The following is a 25,089-nucleotide window of genomic DNA, read 5'->3' on the forward strand; positions in this document are numbered from 1 at the left end:
TGTGAATTCAACCTTATTAAACCTAAACCTAGCTAACTTGAATTCAACTTAAAGACTTGGAAACCCTAAATGTGTCTCAAACATGATGTCATAGTTTAATTATGATCCAATCAATTGACCTTAGTCAACCCAAACCAAGTGTTCTTGTAGTATTTAATTCATAGGTTTTGAACCAATGCAACTTGTTGGATACTAACTCTACATAACTCAGTTGTTACCTAAACCTTGTGACTCAAAAAGCTATCTTTATCATGTCAACATCTTTCTGCAATGTATTCTATCCTAGTATGTGTTAGCATAGTTGTTATTACCTTTTTTTTAAAAAAAAATTATTTTGTCCCCCATTTTTGGGCATGACAATGGCTCTATCATCTTGTACAAATCTATCAAATTTGTGTTCTTCAAAATTTTGATGATTTTATGAAACTTTATTGACTCTCCATTTGATGTTTCCCACACCACATACACATCATAGTTTTCATCCTCTTCCACTTGGGTTTCATCATTCTCTTTACTTTTTTCTTCTTTTTGGTCTGGTCATCTCCAAGAAACATCCCTAAAACCACTTGTTGTCAAAGAGTTTCTTCTACCAATATTACTTTATTTTGGTTGCTGAAAATAAGAATGTTTTAAGGGGGTACTTGCAGCTCAATTTCTCTATTTTTTAACAACCTTGGTGATCTTAATTCAAGTCTAGTAGCTCCTTCAAGGGAAGGGTTCATGAGGTCAACTTGTTGGAAATGATTGAAAAAGATCATGAGGGAGATTGTTGGAAATGATTGAAGAGATCATACATAAATAGTAATAGAACTGGTAAAGAATGTTCTCAATCATTGTTTTGTCATTGATGTCAAACTTGCTACTTGCAGGAATGACAATTGCTTTAGTGATCCAAATACTATTAATTGGTTGATTTACAAGGAGGAGGCAATCAATAAGATGTAACTAGAACACCTAGAGAAAGGTTGAAGTTATGATGTTGTAATGAAGTAGAAGGATCAGCTAAGCCATTGATGAAAAAGTGTATTGATGACATACTCTAAGACACAGAGAATGGGTGCACTGAAACATATCAAAGATTTAAGGTTTTAGCTAAGTCATTTGTAAAGCCTAACTAAGTTCACTAGAAAGAGAGAACCGAGCAAGCTATTAAGTGTTGAACAGATTCCTAGTTGAAGCCAAGCAAGTTCAACTTCAGCAAGTGCCGAGTAGATACAAGTGCTGAGCAGAAACAAGTGCCAAGCAAGAAACAAGTGGTGAGCAGAAACAAGTTTCAAGAAGATACAAGTGCCGAGGAGATACAAGTGTTGAGTAGAAATAAATTCCAAGCAAGAAACAAGTGCCGCACAAATACAAGTGCTGAGTAACACAGAGGTGTCGAGCATCAATAAACCAATAGTTTCGAGTTGCTGCATTATTTCAAAAATTGAAGATTTGTCAAATCTAACATGACAAGGTTGTTATCTTGAACTCTATAAATTAAATAGAAGATAAGAATGATGAGTTGGTGCCACAAAACACCACGTAGAACATTTTTGGAGAATACAACTGGACTCTAGATGAAGTCTCTAGATAAGAGCAAGATATGGGGTAGATACATTGTATCCTACCTAATCCATTTGAAACCCTAAAATTGGAGAGGGAGAATTGAGCGGTAAAGACAATTCAAATTTCTATTTAAGGAGTCATAAGGTTACAAAGAAAAAAAAGAGAAGAGGAGGTCAAGCATGAAAGCATAAAGTGTTGAAGGAGCTGCTAAGGAGTAAGAAAGCATAGTTACTTTGCTTCAACAAATGACCATAGATATGGTTGCATTGGTATGATGAGTAAGAGGAATTAAGGAGGTGAAGCTTGAGATGATAAGCTATCAGAGCTGAAGTGATCAAAGCCAAGCAAAAGGACTGAACTGAAGTGTGATATGAAATCTGCAAAATATGTTGTAAGTTGTATCAGATCAACAAGTCATTATTGTTACTTTCTAGCAATTGTAACAGATAGTTTAAATCCTATGGGCTTAGGTTGGTTTAATAGCCATGTTGTAAATCCTTTAACAAGGTGACATTTCAAGTGAATATTCTAAAGTCCTTTGATCAGGCCCATTCCTAACAGTATGGTGAAATCCTCTAACAAGGTCACATTTAACAGTGTGTTGTAAGCCTTTAACAAGGCAGACTTTTAATAGGGCATCACTTTAGAAGAGTGAGAATTAAGTAGCATGTTACTGTGGTGTTTTCCAAATTGAGTTTCCACATAAATCACTGTGTCATGTGTTGATCTTGCATGTTTTATCTCTGTATATTGATTTACTATAATTTTCTAGGATGATTGATTTAAGCTTGGATGGATGAAAAGTTTATGGATTCACTATAATTTGTGAAAAAATATTATTAGGGCATTTGGACCTTGGATAACTGATTCAACTCCCCCCACCCCCCCTCTCAAATATTCTAAAGAATTCTAACAATTGTTATCAAAGCAAAACTACTGATTTAGTTTAAAGGGACTATAAGTAGAAAAGATCAGAATGCCTAAGAGAGAAGTTTCCAAGCTCAACAAAGGAAACTTTGTTGCATGGAAAAGTTTGATGAAGCTACATCTTGGATCCATAGGAGATTATGCCCAAAATTCAATTGTTATTGAACATGTTGATCCAACTGGTACTCTTACTGCAGAAGATTTGAAAAATAAACAAGAACATAATCAAACAATGTTGGAGATTGCTTTTGCACTCAACTATGCTGAATTTGATGATATCAAAGGATATGACACCGCATTCAAAATATGGAAAGCCCTATCAGACATCTATAGAGGAGATCAGAATGTCCAAAGAAAAAAAAAGAGAAAGCCTCAAAGGAAAGTTTGATGATATGAAAATGGAGGAAAGTGAGAATGTTGCTCAGTATGGCGCTAGAATAAAGGAAGTGGTAAGTGCAATAAGATTTTTGAGTGGTCAATTAGATGAAGATACTGTTAATAGTAAGTTCTTAAGAACCTTGCTCCCTATCTATGCTATTAGAGTATCAGCAATACAAGAACTAAGATCTGTGCTAGGAAACAATCTAAGTTTTGAAGGTATAGTGGGAAGACTGACTACATTTGAGTTATCCAACTTTGATAACTACAGACCTGAGAATGTTGAGTCTACATTCAAGGCCAAGCTATCACTGAAAGATGCTAAATAGGTGAAATCAAAGAAAGGAAGAAAAATAAAATATGTATCCAGTGATAGTAGCACTGATGAGGAAGATGTGGAACAATTGGAAGCATTGCTAGCTAGAAGATTTCATAGAGGAAAATGAAAATTCAAAGGTAAGATGCCTATCATTTGTTTCAATTGCAATGAAGTAGGACATATTGTTGCAAGGTGTACATAGAAAAAGGATTACAAGGAAGGAAACAAGTACAAATATAGAAGAGAAGATGATAAGAAAGATTATAAAGACAAAGTAAAGAAGTCTTATATTGCTGAAGAGAATTCTGATGATAATGATGATGAAGTTGTTTATGTAGCCATGAAGGATCAATCTGATGAAGAAGAACCTACAACACTGGTAACATGTATGGACAAAAATGATAGATGGATCATAGACAGTGGATGGTCACATCACATGACAGGAGACAAAAGTAAGTTTGTTAACTTTACTTAGTATGATGGAAATAGTGTAAGATTTGGTAATGATGCTCCATGTCAAATAAAAAGAAATGGCTCCATTAAGCTCATAGAACAAATTTTATGTGATAATGCATACTATGTTGAAGGATTAAACTACAATTTTTTGAGTGTCTCACACTTAGGCAATGTAAGATGCAAAGTAGAATTTGGAAACAAAACTGCAAAAATCTATGGTACTGATGGTAAATTGATAGGAAAAGGAGATCAAACAAGAAGTAATCTATTTTATCTTGATATGGATGATGTTTCTTGTTTTGTTACAAAATTTGATGATGAATGGTTATGGCATAAAAGGCTATGTCATGTCAACTTTGACAATCTGGTCAATATCAGTAAAATGAAGAAAGTCAGAAGTTTACCAAAATTGAATAAACCTAATAATATCATGTGCAAACAATGTTAGCTAGGAAAGATGACAAAGTCAAGTTTCAAAAGTAAAAACCATACATCTAAAGAAGTACTTGAGTTAGTTCATACTAACTTATGTGGTCCAATGGAAGTACAGAGCTATAAAGGAGATAAATACATAATGTTGTTTGTTGATGACTATTCTAGGATGATGACTGTTATGTTCTTAAAGCAAAAATTTGATGCTTCTCAAATGTTTAAGTGGTATGTGGCTAGAGTTGAAAAGGAAACAGGAAAAAGTTTGAAATGCTTGAGATTAGACAGAGGTGGTGAATTCACATCAAATGAATTCGAGATATTTTGTAATGACAAAGGAATCAAAAGACAAACGTCAGCTCCTAGAACTCCCCCACAGAATGGAATTGCTAAGAGAAGAAATAGATCTATGACTAATTGTGCCAAAACATTAATGATGAAAAAGACTGGTGCTCTAAAATACTAGAGAGAAACTATAAGTGTAGCTATTCATACACTAAACTGAGTACAAGTTAAGAAAGGTACTAATACAACACCTTTTGAATTATGGTATGGTCACTCACCCAATGTAAAACATTTCAAACTATTTGGTTGCAAATGCTTTATCCTTAAAGATGCTATAAATGGAAAATTTGATGCAAAAAGTGATGAAGGTATATTCTTTGGTTACTCCACTAGAAGTAAGGCATACAAGTGTTTGAATACTAACACTAACAAAATTGTGGAAAGTGCAAATGTAAACTTTGATGAGCATAAAAAAGTCCAAGCTGAAGAACCAAAGAGAATGAATGAATATAGAACCTTTGTGTATTCTTATGAAGGAATTCCTATTGATGAGGATGTTGTCAATCAAATTGGGATTCCACAAAAAATTTCAGTTTTAGCTAAGTCACAACCAGTGAATGTTGAGTTACATTCAAAAATTGAGTTACAGAATGAAAGAAATGCACAATCTAATCCTGAAGTCAGTACACATGAAAGTGATGAGGAACAATTTGACAACTCAATGCATAGTGACCCTAAATTTGAAAGATCAGACATGGAAACAAGGATAGAACCAAGATTATCCAAATATGTAAAAAGACATCACCCTGCTGAATAGATAATTGGTGACAAAGATGCAAGACCAATGAAAAGGAATAGACTAGGACATGAATCATGTTTGATCAACAAATTTGAACCTAAGGCAGTGTATGGTGCATTATAAGATGATGACTGGTATAAAGCTATGGAAGAAGAGATTGATCAAATAAAGAAGAACAAAACTTGGAGTTTGGTTCCCAGACCAATTGATAAGAATGTGATTGGCACCAAGTGGGTATTCAAAAACAAGTTAGATGAGAATGGTGAGATTACTAGAAATAAAGCTAGACTAGTATGCAAGGGTTATGCTCAAGAAGAAGGATTAGACTATGGGGAAACATTCACCCCTGTTGCTAGAATGGAAGGAGTAAGAACTTTACTTGCATATGCTGCATATAAAGGTTTTAAAGCCTATCAGATGGATGTAAAGTATGCTTTTTAAAATGGTATACTAGAAGAAGAAGTCTATATTGAACAACCAAAGGGATTTGTTGATGATAACAATAGGGATATGGTTTGTAAATTACATAAAGCACTCTATGGTCTGAAACAAGCATCCAAAGCATGGTATGAGAGACTTCCCAAGTATCTAGTGCAAATAGGATTTGAAAGAACTGATGATAATAGCAACATGTACATCAAATTAGAAGAAGGTAAGGATATTATTGTATCTAAAATCTTTGTGGATGACATAATTTTTGGAGGAAAGGAAGTGCTTTGCAAAGGCTTTGCTGAAAAAATGAAACATGAGTTTGAGATATCTATGCTTGGAGAGATCAAATTTTTGTTGGATTGCAAGTACATCAACTAAAACATGCTATATTTGTAACACAATCAAAGTACATCAAAGAGATACTTAAAAAGTTTGGATTGGAGGAGTCCAAACCAGTTAGCACACCAATGGCAATAGGAAATAAGCTATCCAAAAATGATGTATCAGCTAAAGTCAATCAAATAATGTACAGATCCATGATTGAAAAACTATAATATGTTATACATAGTAGACCAGACATAGCATTAGCAGTTGGAATAGTGGCTAGATTCTTTGCTAAGCCCAAAGAAAATCATCTCATAGCAGTAAAAAGAATAATGAGGTATCTCAAAGGAACTCATAACTTTGGTCTATATTACAAAAAGAATGAGAAGTTTGAGCTCAATGCATATACAGATGCAGATTGGGGAGGCAACATTGATGATAGAAAAAGCACAAGTGGAGGTGCATTATTTTTAGGTAAAAGGCTAGGTACCTAGACTAAAAAGAAACAAACATGCACATCCCAATCCACTATAGAATCAGAATATGTGGCGACAGTAGTTAATTGCACAAACATTGTGTGGCTCACACATCTATTGAAAGGAATGAAAGAAGAGGTAACTAAACTTGTGATATTGTATTGTGATAATACAAGTGCTATAAACATATCCAATAATCCAATAATGCATGCAAAAACCAAGCATATTGCAATCAAGTATCATTATGTCAGAGAATTGGTAGAAGACAAACAAGTGAAGTTGGAGTACATTCACACAAAGGAACAAACTATAGATATCTTCACCAAACCATTGCCCAAGGATGCTTATGAATATCTTAGAGGAAAGTTGGGGGCTAACTCAAGTAGTATAAAATAACAAGGAAGATGCCCTGCATCAATAGGAATAAATCATTGAAATATCTGAAGAATGATGCAGAGGATGATAGTAGGAGCAAAAAATCCAATTCAGTCACAAGCATGGTGACAGAGGGAGAAGACATCATAGCCAAAGCTTATATTGTGTATATTCAAGATGCTACATATTTGGCATTTATGTCAAAAAGGGAGAAATATGTAGAAAACCGATCAATGCAAAGCAAGAGGGAGATATATAAGAAAGAGGGAGATATATGAGATCAGTAGTAGGGATGCAGCAATCAAGAAAGTAGTAGATAATGTATACAATCTTGGTGGTAACTAAGTTGATCAATTGATCAGTTTGGTTTGCCATCAATGCCAAAGAGAGAGATTGTTGGAAATGATTGAAAAAGATCATAAGGGAGATTGTTGGAAATGATTGAAGAGATCATACATAAACAGTAATAGAACTGGTAAAGAATGTTCTCAATCATTGTTTTGTCATTGATGTCAAACTTGCTACTTGTAGGAATGACAATTGCTTTAGTGATCCAAATACTATCAATTTGTTGATTGACAAGGAGGAGGCAATCAATAAGATGTAACTAGAACACCTAGAGAAAGGTTGAAGTTATAATGTTGTAATGAAGTAGAAGGATTAGCTAAGCCATTGATGAAAAAGTGTATTGATGACATACTCTAAGACACAGAGAATGGGCACACTGAAACATATCAAAGATGTAAGGTTTAGCTAAGTCATTTGTAAAGCCTAACTAAGTTCATTAGAAAGAGAGAGCTAAGCAAGCTAGTAAGTGTCAAATAGATTCCTAGTTGAAGCCAAGCAAGTTCAACTTCAGCAAGTGCCGAGTAGAAACAAGTGCTGAGCAAGAAACAAGTCCCGAGCAGAAACAAGTGCCAAGCAGATACAAGTGCCGAGCAAAAACAAATGTCAAGCAAGAAACAAGTTTCGAGCAAATATAAGTGCCGAGTAACATAGAGGTGTTGAGCGTTAGTAAACCAATAATGCTGAATTATTGCATTATTTCAAAAATCAAAGATTCGTCAGATCTAACCCAACAACGTTGTTACCTTGAACTCTGTAAATTAAATAGAAGATAAGAATGATGAGCTAGTGGCGCAAAACACCATGTAGAACATTTTTGGAGAATACAACTAGACTCTAGACAAAGTTTCTAGATAAGAGAAAGATATTGGGTAGATACATTGTATCCTACCTAATCCATTTGAAACCCTGAAATTGGAGAGGGAGAATCGAGTGGCAAAGATAATCCAAATTTCTATTTAAGGAGTCATAAGGTCACAAAGCAAAAAAAGAGAAGAGGAGGTCAAGCATGAAAGCATAAAGTATTGAAGGAGGTGCTAAGGAGTAAGAAAGCATAGTTATTCTACTTCAACAGATGACCATAGATATGGTTGCATTGGTATGATGAGTAAGAAGACTTAAGGAGGTGAAGCTTGAGATGACAAGCTGTCAGAGCTGAAGTGATCAAAGCCAAGCAAAAGGACTGAATTGAAGTGTGATCTGAAATTTGCAAAATATGTTGTAAGTTGTATCAGATCAACACGCCATTATTATTACTTTCTAGCAATTGTATCAGATAGTTTAAATCCTATGGACTTAGTTTGGTTTAATAGCCATGTTGTAAATCCTTTAATAGGGTGACATTCCAAGTAAATGTTCTAAATTCCTTTGATAAGGCCCATTCCTAATAGTATGGTGAAATCCTTTAACAAGGTCACATTTAACAGTGTGTTGTAAGCCTTTAACAGGTCAGGCTTTTAACAGGGCATCAATTTAGAAGATTGAGAATTAAGTAGCATGTTATTAGTGGTTTTTCCCAAATTGGGTTTCTATGTAAATCACCGTGTCATGTGTTGATCTTGCATGTTTTATCTCTGCATATTGATTTATTGTAATTTGCAAGGATGACTGATTTAAGCTTGGATGGATGAAAAGTTTATGGATTCACTATAATTTGTGAAAAAGTATTATTAGGGCATTTGGACCTTGGATAATTGATTCACCCCCCCCCCCCCCCCCCCCTTCTTAGTTATTCTAAATAATTCTAAAAAACTTACCATATTGAGGTGAGGACCTCTTGCACCTTGAAGTTACTAAGACAACAACCTCTGGTCTAAGATTTTCAATTGGTTCCTCATAAGATCTGATGCTATTACAACACAACTGTCATGCCCAAAACAAGGACAAAAACACACAATTTTTTTTTAAAATATAATAATTAAGTTCACCAAGTTTGATAAGTTCGTTTACACAAGTTTAAATACATGAATAAAGTAAGATAGAACATGCTTTCCTATAGATAAATTTACATTCCATTACAAGTTCAAAGTCAATGTGTAAGAGTAGACGGATCAATTTGAACATTCATTATTAGATTGATTTCGATGTTTGCTTCATTACTACCATATTTTGAGACAACATTTTCTACCCTTAAAGAAAAATAATTAAATCTAGTTTATATACTCAATATTTAAAGTTTACTCTAATAGACTATCTCAATTTTATAACCTATACTAATTGAAAACATAATAACACTATCTTTCAATTTAAGAATAATATAACTGCTACATTAAAATAACCAAATCAACTAACCTCTACAATTAACTTTAATTAATACTGAAATTCAACTTAACAACTACTAATTACTAACACAATGATTCTAAATTAATTCTTTAAATGAATCAAATAATTCAACTGACTTAATTTAAACAACATAAATACCCATAATGGAAACTAACTCTTCTAATTCATATCCAATATTAAAATTGATTCTAACACTAAATTATTCAATCATTAAAGTAATTATAAGTCAATTACTTTCCTAATTAACACTTAAAAATAATTTCTAATATTAACTTATATTAAAGACCACTTAATTAGAAGCTAACACTATACAACAACTATATTTAATTAAAACCAACTATAATTGACAATAAAAAATATATAATTAACTAAAATTTAAAATACTATTACCAAAATCTAATAAAATAATTACTAAATTACAATCTTAATAGTAACCTTCTAACCTAGACATAACACTCACCAGCTTCATACAAATTTAACCCAATTTCATATCTTACTAACCTATAAACTAACATCCCTACATCTAACTTAATACTATCCAAAATTAAAATGATAACATCTAAAACAAAACCCAAAAAAAAATCTAGTAACAAATAAGACAAAACTATAACAAAAATCCTAAACTAAATAATCTAACCTAACAACTAACCCACTCTAATCTAACTTTATTAACCCGCCCATCATAACTTCCTTAACTCCCAACAACCCCACTAGCCAATGAAAAACTTGGAGTTTTTCCCCAAGTCTCCATGGCTAACTAGAATAATACATGGCCCCAGTCTAACTCATCTTGTTGGAAAAAGTAATTCGCATGGAGGAAATAAGGGGTTACATCCTACACATTAATGCTGAGATTTTCAAAACTTAAGAATAAAAGCTTTAACCAATCCTAACAAAGCTGACTTGATTGGTCTATGTCATCTGACAAGGCATGAGATGCAAGGAGATATGATGGAGGATTTCACATGGGGAGGGGATTGGGGTTTAGGAAGCCCAAAAAAGAAAAAAAAATGATAAGACTGTTATGCAATACCATTAATACAAGATTTGACTTGTCTTTCAAACCTATGCCCAAATTTGGAGAACTGGAGGGTGGCATCATCCTTGAAAGAAAATAGATAAAGGTTCCCTTGCTTTGATTGGAGCATGGAGAATTTATGTGGGAAAGTTTATTTGGGTAAGGGGTAGATAAGGTATATGCAACTAGGGTTATTTAAAAATATATATTTTTAAAACTTATGTAGGTGACTTACTAACCCAAGGTAAGATCACATAGACACATATTTCTCTTTATGACTATTGTAGACTTTTCAAGTTAAGAGCTTTTCCCATATAAAATACAACATCCTATAGATGGGTGTTTTGAGAGTCTTGTTTTCTCTTAAAGTGTTTTTTTTTTAGGTGTAATTTGAAATACTAACTAGTTAACAATATTACCTAGGAGCTATAACTCCTAATGCTTCATATGGCTTGCAAAAATAAAAATGTGTCCATTAAATCCATTAATTAATTGAGGTAGGACACTAAGATATTTTATCATATCTAAAGTAGCTTAATCTAAGGACTGAATTCCTAATTTAATTTTCACTTGATCTCGAATTGGAGATCCACACCAAATATAATTAAGATCAATCTTTCCATTCTTTTATCATTTTATCTAATCAAATGCATATGATTTCAATCTGTAAGAATGCCTTAGAAAAGGGTAAAACAACACTATATTCACTTTTTGATAAATACATGCATAAAACAAAATTACAAGAAAGATCATATGCAAGGATATTACTCAATTTATCTTTTTCTATTAAACCACTTGATTCAAAGGCTCTGCTGGGAAAGAACCAGGAATAAAACTCGACATTGTTGCTATTACAACAAAAGTTTAAAACACTTTGCATAGGATTTCAATCTCGAACATAACTAAATTTCAACAATCAATTTAAATTTTCTTCATGGCCCTTAACAAGGGATTCATTTCAATTTCTACAATACATCACTGAGATCGTTGAGAGAACGAAAACTGACTAGGTGACAAACAAACATAACAAGGAGACAAAATCTAACATTCATTTCCATATCGAGTTTTCACAGTAGGTACAAAACTAGGGAGAAGGTGGATTTTTTCAACAGGAGATGTTAGACACAACACCAAAATAGGTGCCTAATCAAGGCTATAACTCAAGAACTTCTGTTCTTCCATTCTTACATGTCAAAACTCATACGTGGTTTGTGCTGACAAGTAGGGCCCATAATAGCCTACCCTCTCTCCCTCTTCTTTTTCTAAGAAGAGACTCTACACTATTGGAGTCCAACTGAAGACCTTTTCCAAAATTGGCCACTTCTGCCCTATTCGAGGGTGAGTAATGCCAAAACACCCATACAAGAAAACTTCAAAATTCAAGCAAAACATGAAGGAAAAGCATTCAAGAAAACATGTTTCAATCCTTCCCAAGCATACCCAACATACATACAAGCATACCAATGAACAACACAATAACATAAGCATGAAACAAGCATGAAACAACATGAGCAACATGAAAAACATGAACAAAGGAGATGAAGAACTCCTACCTTCACAATAAGGTTATGGTAAAACAAAAAAGTTGAGAAGAGCTTTCCCTCCCTTGCCTTCAATCTTCCAAAACTTCACTCTAAAACTAGAGAGTGGGTAACAACCAAAACTTCTCAAAAAAGCCTCTAAATAAGATCAAAACTCAACCACCTAAAAAGGGCAATAATTTCCCCCACTTGCCTAAAGGTCTAGAGGTCTCTAACTGAAGTAAACCTAAGGCTAACCTCAAGGTGAGGTTAAGGTCATTCAACCCATGGTGAAATCATTCAATTTTCGCACTAAGGCAAAAATAGACTTTTTGAGTGACCATAAAAGTCAACAAAAGGAGCTAAGGTGGTGGAAAATGTCCCCCAACCCATACCCATACCCTTTGGGTACTTAGATTTCATGACTTTAGGCTTTTAGGATAAATTTGAGACTTATCAAAAGCTAGGAATATTTTAGGATTTACTAACAACCTTCAAAATGTAGATTAGTCACTACTCATGATTAGGGTAATTAACTTTGATTACTCACTAATTAGCAAAATGGTCACTAACCTAGTCTGACTTAGATCTTTAGGTTACTTAATTAACCCTAACTATCATGCTGGAATGCATACACAATTTAAGAGTGTCAAGTGACATTATAAAACACTATTATAAAACATTAATATTTACTGACTACAGAATGATACATTCATTCAAACCACAAAAAAAAAAACATATGAACAATAGGGTTAGAATCTTTCATCAGATTTAGCCCTGGTTTACACAATTGGTACAAAGGATTTAGTTTCATTTCTCCGTTAGATTCCCTAACTAATAAATATCCTGCACACTCATTGCACACATTAGTAGCTCAAGAAAATCACATACATATATATTCAAAACTTATCTAGATGGTTACATAAATCAAAACATGAATCTTTCATATAATTTACTATTTAATTCATTTCTACTCTCATTTAATCGTTAGCAACCACATAATTAATATAACATAACTTATTCTTTAATTCAAATTAAGCACAAGTACAATCATCGTAGGCATGCATATACCTAAACATCATAACATCACCAATAGGGCATATGGTACCATCTAAATTGCATATAATTTAATCATCGGGGTATCAAAATCAACATCCTCATTATCAAGTGAAAACACTTTGTACCATCATTAGTTAAAATTAATGTTTTAACAGTTGAGGTGATCTAGTAGTTCTTGAATCACTAAGTATCTAAAACATGAATGAATCAACTAATCTTAGTTTCTTTTAGGACATTCACAACATAACACATTACTTCATTTTTGATATAATCTCCTATAACAATTTTAACAGAGGATTCATATTTGATAAGTACATACAAGGAGAGTCCTTACAACAACCCCACTTTAGTTCTTTTTGATATTTCTTGCTTATTGGGAGGTGTATTTCTTGATTTCTAAGAAACTTCTCTATAATTGCCACAAACTAAAGGATGTTTTGAATTTGTGTCTTTTAGGATATATTTGTGTCAATTTGAGCTTCTAAACCCCCAATATTTTGAATGTATGGCTTTGTGGGTATGGTTTCTTTACCTTGATGTTCTTGTTGGTGTAAATAAGTATTCACTTATTACACTTACTTAAGTTTACTTAGGTTAATGCATTATTTAATTACTTTGTATTATTTTATTATTTTTATTTGTGAGACACTTGGGATTTTGCACACCTTTTGAGTTTTCATGTAGACAACACAGGAGTATGCAACTCTATTTAAGCACATGGTGTCTACAACACTATTTTACATGTCACACCCTTGTAGGCTTATCCTCTCATCACCACTTACTTCCATGCTTAATGGAGGATAACTCGTACCTGGTGGACATATGCTTGGTTGTATGACACATCATGGTGTTGATTATGAGGCATTCTAGATGTATCTCAAAGGCCTTTATATATAGGCACTCGTAGTCTACTTTTAAGAACCAGTTATTGAATACATTTTTATTCTGATCATACTCTCTCTCTTTGGTCTACTGTGTGCTTGTGTTTGAGTTCTTAGTTCTTGGGTGAATTTTTCCCTTAAGAAAATTCTTACATAGTATCAGACCAACTTGGATATTTTCTCATCACAAGCCGTTTGAGACCTCTTTCTTGCTTCATCACCTCAGCCTGAATCTAGAGTGTTGCAGAAATTGAGAGTGTCTAGCACCAGATCTAGCCTTGCCATTGCATTCAGAATGTTGAACCAGTGAAAATTGACTATAAGCATGCCTACCTTGGCCCAAAGTTGATTGTGAGGCAAATTTTTTTTGCAAATAAGAACTCGGAGGCCCCAATTTGCGGTATGGGTATGATCATTTTTCATAGATTCATTTGATTTAATTCAGATCTGCACATTTTATTTTTCTCTCCAATTTTATTTTTCGTCATGAATATTTACAAAAATTCATAGAAAGATTGGAGAATTTTTTTTTTGATGAACCTGGGCAGTGACACCCTAGATCTGCCATTTGGAAAGTTATTTCATTGTTTCGCAGGGTATATATTTTATACTGTGGGCAACATCCTGAATAATCTACGGGCATCCTCAGAAAATCCCACCAAGTTTTACCAACTTTCCACTAAATTTGGTGAGCAGTACCCTACCGACCTAGAATGCCCTGAGCTGGCCCTACCTCAATTCGACAATAGCACAACATTTCTGGCAATCAAATTCCGTTAACTGGTGAGCTCATTTAGCTTTCATTCTACAGACTAGTGTTTAAAAACACCATATACATTCTCGCACCCACGCATGTGGGACAAAATGGTTTAAAAGCCTAGTGAGGGTTTTCCATCCTAACATCTACATTCACTGGTGTCACTACCTCTAGATTCGATGCCTGTCTACCCTCCCACCCATGATCTATTCTTCTTCGGGCATTCGTAGTGCCCTTTGCAGCTTTTTTGGTGACTGTTGCTCTACTTCTTGACGACCCCTATCTCCACTTTTCAGCGTCGAGCTTCAATGTTCATCTAGATTCCTAGTGACCTACATTGAAGTTTCTTCGGTGTCATTTTTTTTGGCTCTCTGCGTGATTTCCTGGTGAGATTTAACTATTTTCGGCATCGAGTTCACATAGGTTAGTGGTGACTATATTTGCGACGACTTTTGTTTTTGGTTGGGCAAGCTTTCCTAACAACTGCTGGTGTCTACACCTTTTACCTCCTAGCGAAGTATATTCCAATGGTTTTTTTCAAATGGCAGTGACAATTTTTCAAATTCCCGCCCAACACGCAACAGCCACCTCTGCCATGTGGCCAGACAATGAGGTGCCATGTGTCTAGTATTGACACATCCATTTTGTAACACATCATAATCTAAGATTGCAATGTCACCATGTGGAACTTAGATCATTACCATGTCATCATTTGGATTGCCATGTGTCTATCCGTACAGTACAGACATCTAGCTCAGCATGCCACATCACCCAAGGGCATGAATTTTTTGTTGACGTCAGTAGAACGCTAGGTTAAATTTGATGGCCATTTGACCATCATTCCTAGGCATTTTAAAATTGTTTTGATGACTATTTGACCATCAAATTTAGACTCAATTTCTCCTCCAAACCCCTCTTCAGATTGCTTTTCAATTTGGCAGCATGGCTTTGTGAGCTCATATCTCAGTCATCTGGACTTCGATTTAGGTGTAATTTTTTTTGAAATCAGGTAGAATTTCTTGAATTTTCTAGTGGTGGTTTTTTTTCTAGTTTTGGTGCTTAAATTTTGCAAAAAGTGCATTTTTTGGTGACTGTACCTACATAATCCTATGTTTTGCAACTTCAGAAGCTCCGTACAGGCACACCTGGTCACTTTTTCAGGTTCTATTTTTTTTGAAAGTGCATTTTTTTTGTCTACTTTCTATATCTAAAGTTAGATTCTAGGGTTGTGTGGAAAAATTTCTCACTTCTAAAATTAGGCCTTATTTGGCATTGTAAAGCTTTGGTTCTTTTTCAAAATTGTTGTAAAACTAAGCTATAGTGCTTGAGTGATAGATTTCAGCCTTATAAGGTAGTTGTAAAACCAAAATCAGAAATTCCACTTTATTCATTTTGACAAGTGGCCCATTGTAAATGCACTACTTATAAAGTGCCAACAACATCTTTTTTGGGGGGGTCTTTTGATTGAGTGAAAAGGGGGGGGGGGGGGGTGTACTATGTTTTTGTGTCTCTCTTTTGTGATCTTTTCATTTCTGTATCATGGGTTTTAAATGTCCTCCTCTAACTTCACACAATTATTCTACATGGAAAGATATTGCATGGAGTAGATTAATGGAAAAAGGATATAGTCTTTGTGTTGATGGTACAATTACCAAACCTACTAATGCTAAAGAACTCATTAATTAGAAAATTCAAGATCGAAAAGCTTTAGGTGCTATCAAGAGTTGTGTACATGGGGATTTTCTCTTTCACATTAAAAATTATTCAGAATCTAAGGAAGCTTGGGATAAACTTGAACACTTGTATGGTAAAGTGGATGAAGAAAAGGGGTTTCAGATTGAAGATGATCTACTTCTCTTGGATCCTAAGAATTATGACATAATTCAAGATTATATCATCAAAGTCAATGAGTATAGGGAACTTCTTAAAGATTGTGGAAATCCCATGAAGGATGATAGGTTAATTCATCACATCCTAAAGAAGCTACCTTATGAGTATGCCAAATTTGTTTCAAGTTTTAATACTCATAGGTTAACCATAGACTCTACCTACTAGAAGCCTTCCTTTGATGGATTTGTAGGCATGTTGATTGTTGAACAATCTCACTTGGTGGATTTTGGACTTCTCAAGTCATCCAAGACCAAAGCCTTGGTGGCTAGTGATGATCACAAATCAATTCAAGGGGGAAAAAGCAACAACAAGAAGAAGTGGTGGAAGTAAAAAAACACAATCTAGGACACAAAATGACTCCTCTCAACAAGGTGATTCTTCTTCAAACAAGAAAGGAAGTAATGAAAAGAAGGACAAACTTTTTTGTGCATACTACAAAAAGTCAAATCATGACGAACATTGTTGCAAGACAAAAAAAATCGATGAGTTAGAAAACCTACTCAAGAAGAATAAGATACAAATGCCAGGTACTTCCAAGGATTCTACGCCTACCTCTTCAAAGGGTAAAGGTCAAGCACTTATGGCAAACACAAGTTCTTTAGAATGGATACTTGACTCAAGTGCCTCTTACCACATGGGTTCTTCAAAAGAAGACTTTTCTTTGTTGAAGCAGTCAAAGGTACTACACATCTTCATGGGAGATGATGCTAAGATGGAAATTGAAGGGAAAGGACATATAGAAATAGAAGATGGGGAATTCAAAGATGTTCTCTACATCCAAATCTAAGCTCTAATCTCCTATTAGTTTACCAAATCACTTAGCTTGGAGATGGTCATAAGGTTAAGTTCCTTCCAGATTCAGTGATGATGCAAAGTCTCAAAGATGATTCATTAGTAGTAGTGGGGAAAGTCAATGATGACAAACGGTTATACTCCTTCTCCCACTTTGTGCCTAAGAGTCCTTCCCAAGCCTTGTTAACTCACTCTACTTCAAACAACTTATGGCATGAACAGTTTGGTCACCTTGACTTCCACTCTCTTCAGCAACTTTGCTCAAAACGCATGGTCAAAGGTCTACCTAATATCAACTTTTTTAAGGGAGAGTGTTCATCTTGTTTAGTGGATATGAATCTCAAGGAGAAGTATGATAAAATGAAGTCTTCTCCAGCTCTAGTTGTTTTTTAGCTAGTTCACATGGTATTAGCAGGACCCTTTGCAGTGACTTCAGTCAGCCAAGGCTGCTACATACTCACATTTGTTGATGACTTTTCAAGATTCACTTGGGTCTTCTTCCTTCATCATAAGAATGAAGTGGTTCATAAGCTTCAAGACTTCAAGACTCATGTTGAACACAAGTCAAGGAAAGCCATCAAAGTACTAAGGGTGGACAATGAAAGCAGAAGACTTAAGAACTTTTGTAGAATTGAGGGGATTGATCTTCAAAACTCACCATCATTCAATTCGCACAAGACATATGTTGCAGCAATGAGGATTAGGACTCTCAAGACCATGGCAAGTTGCATGATTAAGGCCAAGTCTCTCGATCCTACACTTGAAGTTGAAGCCATTAGCAGTGCTACTCACATACTTAATAGGTCTCCTCATCTCGCCTTAGATGGAAAGACTCCTTTTGATGCATGGTGTGGTAGAAAACTAATTGTGAGTCACCTTAGAGTCTTCGGTTGTCTAGCATGGGCAAATCTTTCTTCCAAGAGTTGTAAGGCACCAACACTTAGGCCTTGTACCTTTATCAGTTTTGAAGACAATATGAAGGCTTATAGACTAATGAATCTAGAGACTCGTGAGATTTTTGTGGAGAAGGATGTTCATTTTGAGGAGAGTTCACCAAGCTTATCCTCTACTCCTCTCCACACATCATACACAGTGGAAACTAATAGTGACACTAGTGACAGTGCTTCAACGGGTTCAGACACGTGGGGTTCTATCAACAGTTGCAGTGAGAGGTCCTATTAGTCTAGTCCACATGCTTACATTTCTATAGTGAAAGGTCCAACACAACATGGTAAATCTTGTCTTCTAGCTCCAGCTTTAATTGACTTGGGAGACAATCTTAAGGACTTACATCTTCTCATTGATGATGATTCTTCTATAGTTGTTGCAAGGACTCACTCTGGACCTCATTTCCATTCTCTACATGATCAATCTTTCGAGGTTGGCATGATTGTGGATCCTTATGAACAGCAATTAGTGGAGGTCTCTTTGTCAATTAAGGAGACGGATGGTTCAGTGGAACAGGTTCAACAAACATCCTTGCCAGATCTGCATTCATTCTTTTCAGCATAGTTGGAAGGGATAAAATTCACCATTAGCATAGGGATACTTGAGTAGTTTTTAGGGCCACCATACATCTTCAGGAGTGTACCTTTTCCTTTTTTTCTTCCTAAGGGAAGGAACACCATTTTGCATTCTTGGACCAGCTTCTTCATCAGAGCAGCTTTCACTTGTTGGCATTCTTCTTTTGGGGGGGGGAGCCTATTTTGTCTCTCTTCCTTCTCTCATTCTCTTATGTATATATTGGATGTATGTCATAACGGGGGGGTCTTGATTACTCCATCCATCGATGCATCCTTATTTATCTCTCTTTTTGGGGGAGGGTTTTTCCCATGAGGTTTTTGCTCTTTCCCCACGTTATGGTAGATTGCATCTTCATTATGTACATGGGTACCTAATATGGCCTAGTAGCTAGGACCCATTATGCATCTTCATCCTAGTTTCTCAGCTTAAGGGCATTCCCCTATGTTGCACTTCAGGGGGGGTGTTGGTGTAAATAAGTATTCACTTATTACACTTACTTAAGTTTACTTAGGTTAATGCATTATTTTATTATTTTGCATTATTTTATTATTTTTATTTGTGAGACACTTGGGAGTTTGCACACCTTTTGAGTTGTCATGTAGACAACACAGGAGTATACAACTCTATTTAAGCATATGGTGTCTACAACACTATTTTGCATGTCACACCCTTGTAGGCTTATCCTATCATCACCACACTTACTTCTGTGCTTAATGAAGGATAACCCATATCTGGTGGACATGTGCTTGGTTGTATGACACATCATGGTGTTGATTATGAGACACTCTATATATATCTCAGAGGCCTTTATATAAAGGTACTCATAGTGTACTTTTAGGAGCCAGTTATTGAATACATTGTTATTTTGATCATACTCTCTCTCTTTGGTCTACTATGTGCTTGTGTTTGAGTTCTTAGTTCTTGGGTGAATTTTTCCCTTAGGAAAATTCTTATAGTTCTAAACCCCCCAATGCTTTTGTTATTGTATTTCCATAACTTAATCTTGTCACAGCTTCAAAAAATAGCAGTTTGTTAAAATTACTTGAGTTCCTCTTCTCAACATGGTTATCATAGGGAAACTTAGTGGAATTTGGTAAATACCTAACTTGTTGTAACTTGGCCTCAAAATGACCAATAATTTTTCCCTTTGTTGTATCTTCTTGTGATATGTTTTATAATAAACATGGATGTGATGCAATTCTTGTTGTGGGAAGAAGCCTCTTCTTCTAGAAATTTATATGTTATCCCATATCTTTCATAACTTGCATAAATTAATCCCCAAACCATTTGCCAATTTTTGCAACCATAATGATGGAATCTCTTTGAGGCTTAAGTCATCCAAATAATTTCTTGGTGTACAATAATAACTCAAAACTTATTGTTGAATTCAAATAATGGTCTTCCTATGAAAACCAATAGGATTCTTAACTCCAAAAAGAATACTTAAAAAGGAACCATTATGTTGCATTTCATGTGGAAGGAATTTAAATTTGGAAACATGCATCTTCACTTTGGAGGGAAAATAAGGATGTTTAATTGGTTAAATTGCAAAAGAAAGAAACTCAACTTAGAATAAGGTTAGGTCAAAGGCTAGAAAAATCCTAGCCTTTCTTATATCTACCTTGTTTATATTATAATGGCATCCAAGGGAATGAAAATTGCATCATTCATTAGTAAAAAACATATTTAATCAAGAGAAAGTACAAATTTTATGGAAAGGAAAAGATAGTTAAATAGAAAGGATATATTTTTTGATAGAGGATCAATATTTTATGCATAGAAGAACTTGATTTAAAGTTGAATGATAGAAAAAGGCTGGATGGATTTGTAGCATTCTTGACATTGTAAAAATGGGGGAATATCTAATGTAGATATTGAACACAATTTGTATATTGGCATTGATACAACATGTAATCAATAAGTGACCAATTAGAAATTAAAAAATGTAGTAGAATCTATCTAGTGATCATTGGATAACCTAGATAAACAATCAATCAAACACTACTACCCTAAAGGAAATCACACCATATAATTTCTTGTAAATTAGGTCTATGAATAATATAAAGAAATAGTCATTCCTAACAAAAAAATAGGTGGAATAACATGTCACTCTAATAAAACATTCCAAGATCCACATCTCCTTTCCCAGGAATAATGATTAGGTATGTCCTAAACTGACAACTCCAAAAGATACATATTCACAAGTTTAACATGTTAGATTCCTCTTTTTATATGAGCTACAATAATTCACACTCATCACAGTACAAAATTCAATTGCCTAGCAATAACTGGCCTTGTCTAATTGAGGAGCTTTCAATTCAACTGAGAGGAAGATTTTTATATTTTAATACAATGGAATTAAAGTAGTAACCAAGGTGATTGGTGATAACAGTGTGTTTGAATGCAGACATGTACATGACAAACATAGTATGGAGTTAATTTTGAGTAGTCACATTTTAACACTTAGAAGGAAATGATGGAAGATGTTGGTTGTTATTACATATGTCAAAGGTTCATTGATAAAGATAACTTTAAATAGTCTCTGCATCCAATAAAAGACCATAAACCATATGCTTGGGAGAGTAGTAGTATCTGATATTACAACTAAAAAAGGAAACAAAAATTATGAAGCAATCAATCATTATATTTTAGGAAAAATTAGTAAAGTATGACTTTAAACTTATATTTTCTTCTCTGGTCATCACTCTTCTCTTCAATATCCAACACCAAAGGAATATTTTTTTAGTGCAACTAATGATCTCTTCCCCTCACCAATCACAATCCCATAATAGTAAATGTCTCTAGAATGTAGCAATCTAAGAAAAGAAACAAATTTAATTCACAATTTCTACTTTCAACATAAAGAGTGTTATTCTAATTGTAGCATCTTATTAATCAAGAAATACATTATCAAATATCAATAAATTAAAACATTTATTTTTGGTTGGCATCTCTTTCAATGCTTTATACTATTCAATTGTTTCTTTAAAGTATTTAGTATTTCTAAATTCTTTAAATTGTATATCTAATCTATGGATTTTATTATAATTTAAATTTCATGTATTATAATTCTCTTTTAATAAAAATTTACTATTACCTATCCATATCTCACATACTAGCACCAAGGAACTATTTGCATTACAAACTTAGGGAAGCTTTATTTTGTGAATCATTTAACTTTTCCAATGATGAGTACCTAAATCACCTATGGAGATATCTTCAACATGCCACATTTGTGATATTCATCTATGGATAACACAATAGAGGTGGTCAAAGGAACACCTATGATATTCATCATTAGCCCATTTTATATCTTTAATTATTAGGACAAATTACACATTGAACTACTATGATAGGGAGGCCCAATATAAGGATAAATTTGATAGAGGAGGGTATCACACATGGTAGTCAACATATAGATAGTGCCAAAACAAATATAGCCATATTATATACCCTAACTAGTGAATTCAAAAAAAAGATTAGGTTGAACTAAACATAGAATAACATAGATGTTTCATTTTTTTCTTCTACTCTTTAAATGACAACATGAAAATAACATTATGATCATTCACTAATAGGAGCCACTTTGTTTCTTAAAGAATGCAAAAACATTAAGCCACAAATACTAGCACTCAAAATCATTTTAAATTTATAATACTAATAAGTTCCACTATCCTAACCAAAGATATGAGTTTCACAGGATTAATAGAAAGAAAAATGATGATATTCATTTATTAAATTAAAGATAAATTACTAATACCAGATTAAATAAATTCTCTTAATTTTTTTCTTTAAAAAATAAATTAATTATCCTTAATTATTGAAAACACTTCTTTATATCACAATTAAATATTTACTATCATGTCTTCTAGAGCACCTAGAAAACATATAGTTTGCACTAACCTTTAAGAAAATAGAAATACCCAACAAAGACAACTTCACATACCTAAGACAAGGATGATCATAAACTATATTTAACATCATTTAAACAAGAATGTGTCAATCAAAATTAAATATTATCAAATGTAGAAAAAGAATCTTCATTATCAAATAGAAAGACAAAGAAAATGATACTTTCTTTAGCATGCAACAAAATATAGTCAAGATGATATAAAAATAAACTTAGAAAAAAATAAAACTAATGTACTTACTAGAAGAGTAGAGCCAACATGTAACAAGAAAAAATAAATTTATATGACTATTGCATGGTCTGCTAATTATAGACCCAAAAATTATATGAAATGTTGAGGAAATCTAGAATAATAAAGGAAATTTGTTTCCATGTATCTCTATATTTTATTTTTCATCACCTCCACAAGAATTTTACACAATTTATCTCAAATACTCATTTTGGAATAGTAGAATACACCACTAGCCTAGAGTATTGACTATGTCTATTGATCAACCAATTCTTTACTATATGTTAGATGACGACTATGGTTAAATCTTACCTTTTCTATTCAACTTTCACCCTCCACCAAAATGATGCAATGAGTCCCCTAAGATCTTCTAGAATCCTAAAACTTGAGCTTGTCACAAAATTTTCTTCATTTTTTATGGACATTTATATTGTTCATCTTTTTTGACATATACATAGAAACATATTTGCTTGCATCACAATCATTTCATTCATATTTGGATCATAAACTTTTAAGTATCTTATTTGACTATTGTTGAGTTCTAAATAGATCATGGTTCCTCGAGATTGTATCCCATTTCCTTAAAATGTTTGTAATTACTTTGTGTTTATCATAGTGAGAAACATCAACAACTTGCATCATATAGCAATCGCGTATATCCATTGAAGCTCCTAATTTAATGTCATGCCCAAAATGTAAGGGCAAAAAAAAATGCACACAATTTTTTTTTGCTATTAATTAAGGTAATAAGGTCGACAAAGAGTCAGGCGATTATCTATAAAGGAACTAATTGATCAAGTAGTTTGAAATTCAGATAATCGAAGGTACTTGAAGATAGAAGCAAGTTCACATTATTATAGAGAGGTGACAACTCAGTTAGAAACATAACATAAAATAGATGTTTTGGATGAACTTAAAGTTTTTTAATAAATCAATTTATTTAATTTAAACAACGAACTCATTTAACATTAAGAGACTTTGAAAACTCTAGAAGGTCAATTAAATTTAACTATTGTACCATGCTAACTACGCTTATCACATTAATCAAAAATCTAACTAGCCTTTAATAACATACCATAGAGATAACATTATTATCGATGATACTATCTACATTTTAATTTTATAACTTTCCCCAACATACCCATAACAATTTCATTCATTAATTTATCCTTTACGATTTAGAATTGAAGACTAAAATCAATTCAATAATCTATAACTTAAATCTAAACTCTATTTAAAACTATTACAAATTTTAAGTTCAACATTAATAAAGTCCATATAAAAAATTAATCTAACAAAGCTCACCATAGTATTTAGCTGATTAATAAAACATTAAAATTATTCTAATTAAGATATTCTAATTTCCAAGTTAAAACTTTTAAATTAAACTAATTTAATATTCTAACCCCTAAGACACTGTTTAATACTAACATCTATATTAACATAAACATACTATATTACTTCTTAATATTATCAAAGGCTACTAGTCTAATTCTAAACTTAACAATACTAAAAAAAAACCCACTAATATCTATATAAAAATACCAACCTAAGCTACATAAAATCATGATTTAAAATAATACTAACTACTATCCAAACTCATCATATCCTATACTAGCCTAGTCTACTCACCTATCTCCACACACTTTACTACCTACCTAAGACATGCCCTAGCCAAGTGGCTTCACCACTTGGCCTACCCACCTACCCTCCACACTGCCCCAAGCCCTCCACATGCTGACCAAGGTCTCTCAGCACAGACTTGGCCCCTTGCATGAGTGGAGGCATGAGGAGTCAATGAATAGGGGAGTTAAAGTTTATGATATGATGTTAGATAACAGATTTCTTAGCTCCCCCAACTAACCTAACATGTCATTAATATCATGTAATGACACCAGTACACTTCGCCCATGCCTAGCCTCCAAATAGGATAGAGAAATAAGGTTTTTTTTGTGGGGTTTTAGGAGATGGTAAGGGTAGTTATGTCAAAAGTTTATTAGGTGGATTTTGATAGGAAGTGTCAACAATAAATACTATTGCCACCCAAATTTAATTTTATAATGTATATTTGTATCAACAAATTTGGTAAAGGATTTTCTTTTATTATTATTTTTGTTTTGAAAGGCATCAAGC

This window comes from Cupressus sempervirens, chromosome 1 (genome assembly GCF_028749045.1).
Source record: "Cupressus sempervirens isolate cs-2001-9-10 chromosome 1, ASM2874904v1, whole genome shotgun sequence".
Classification (NCBI taxonomy): domain Eukaryota; kingdom Viridiplantae; phylum Streptophyta; class Pinopsida; order Cupressales; family Cupressaceae; genus Cupressus; species Cupressus sempervirens.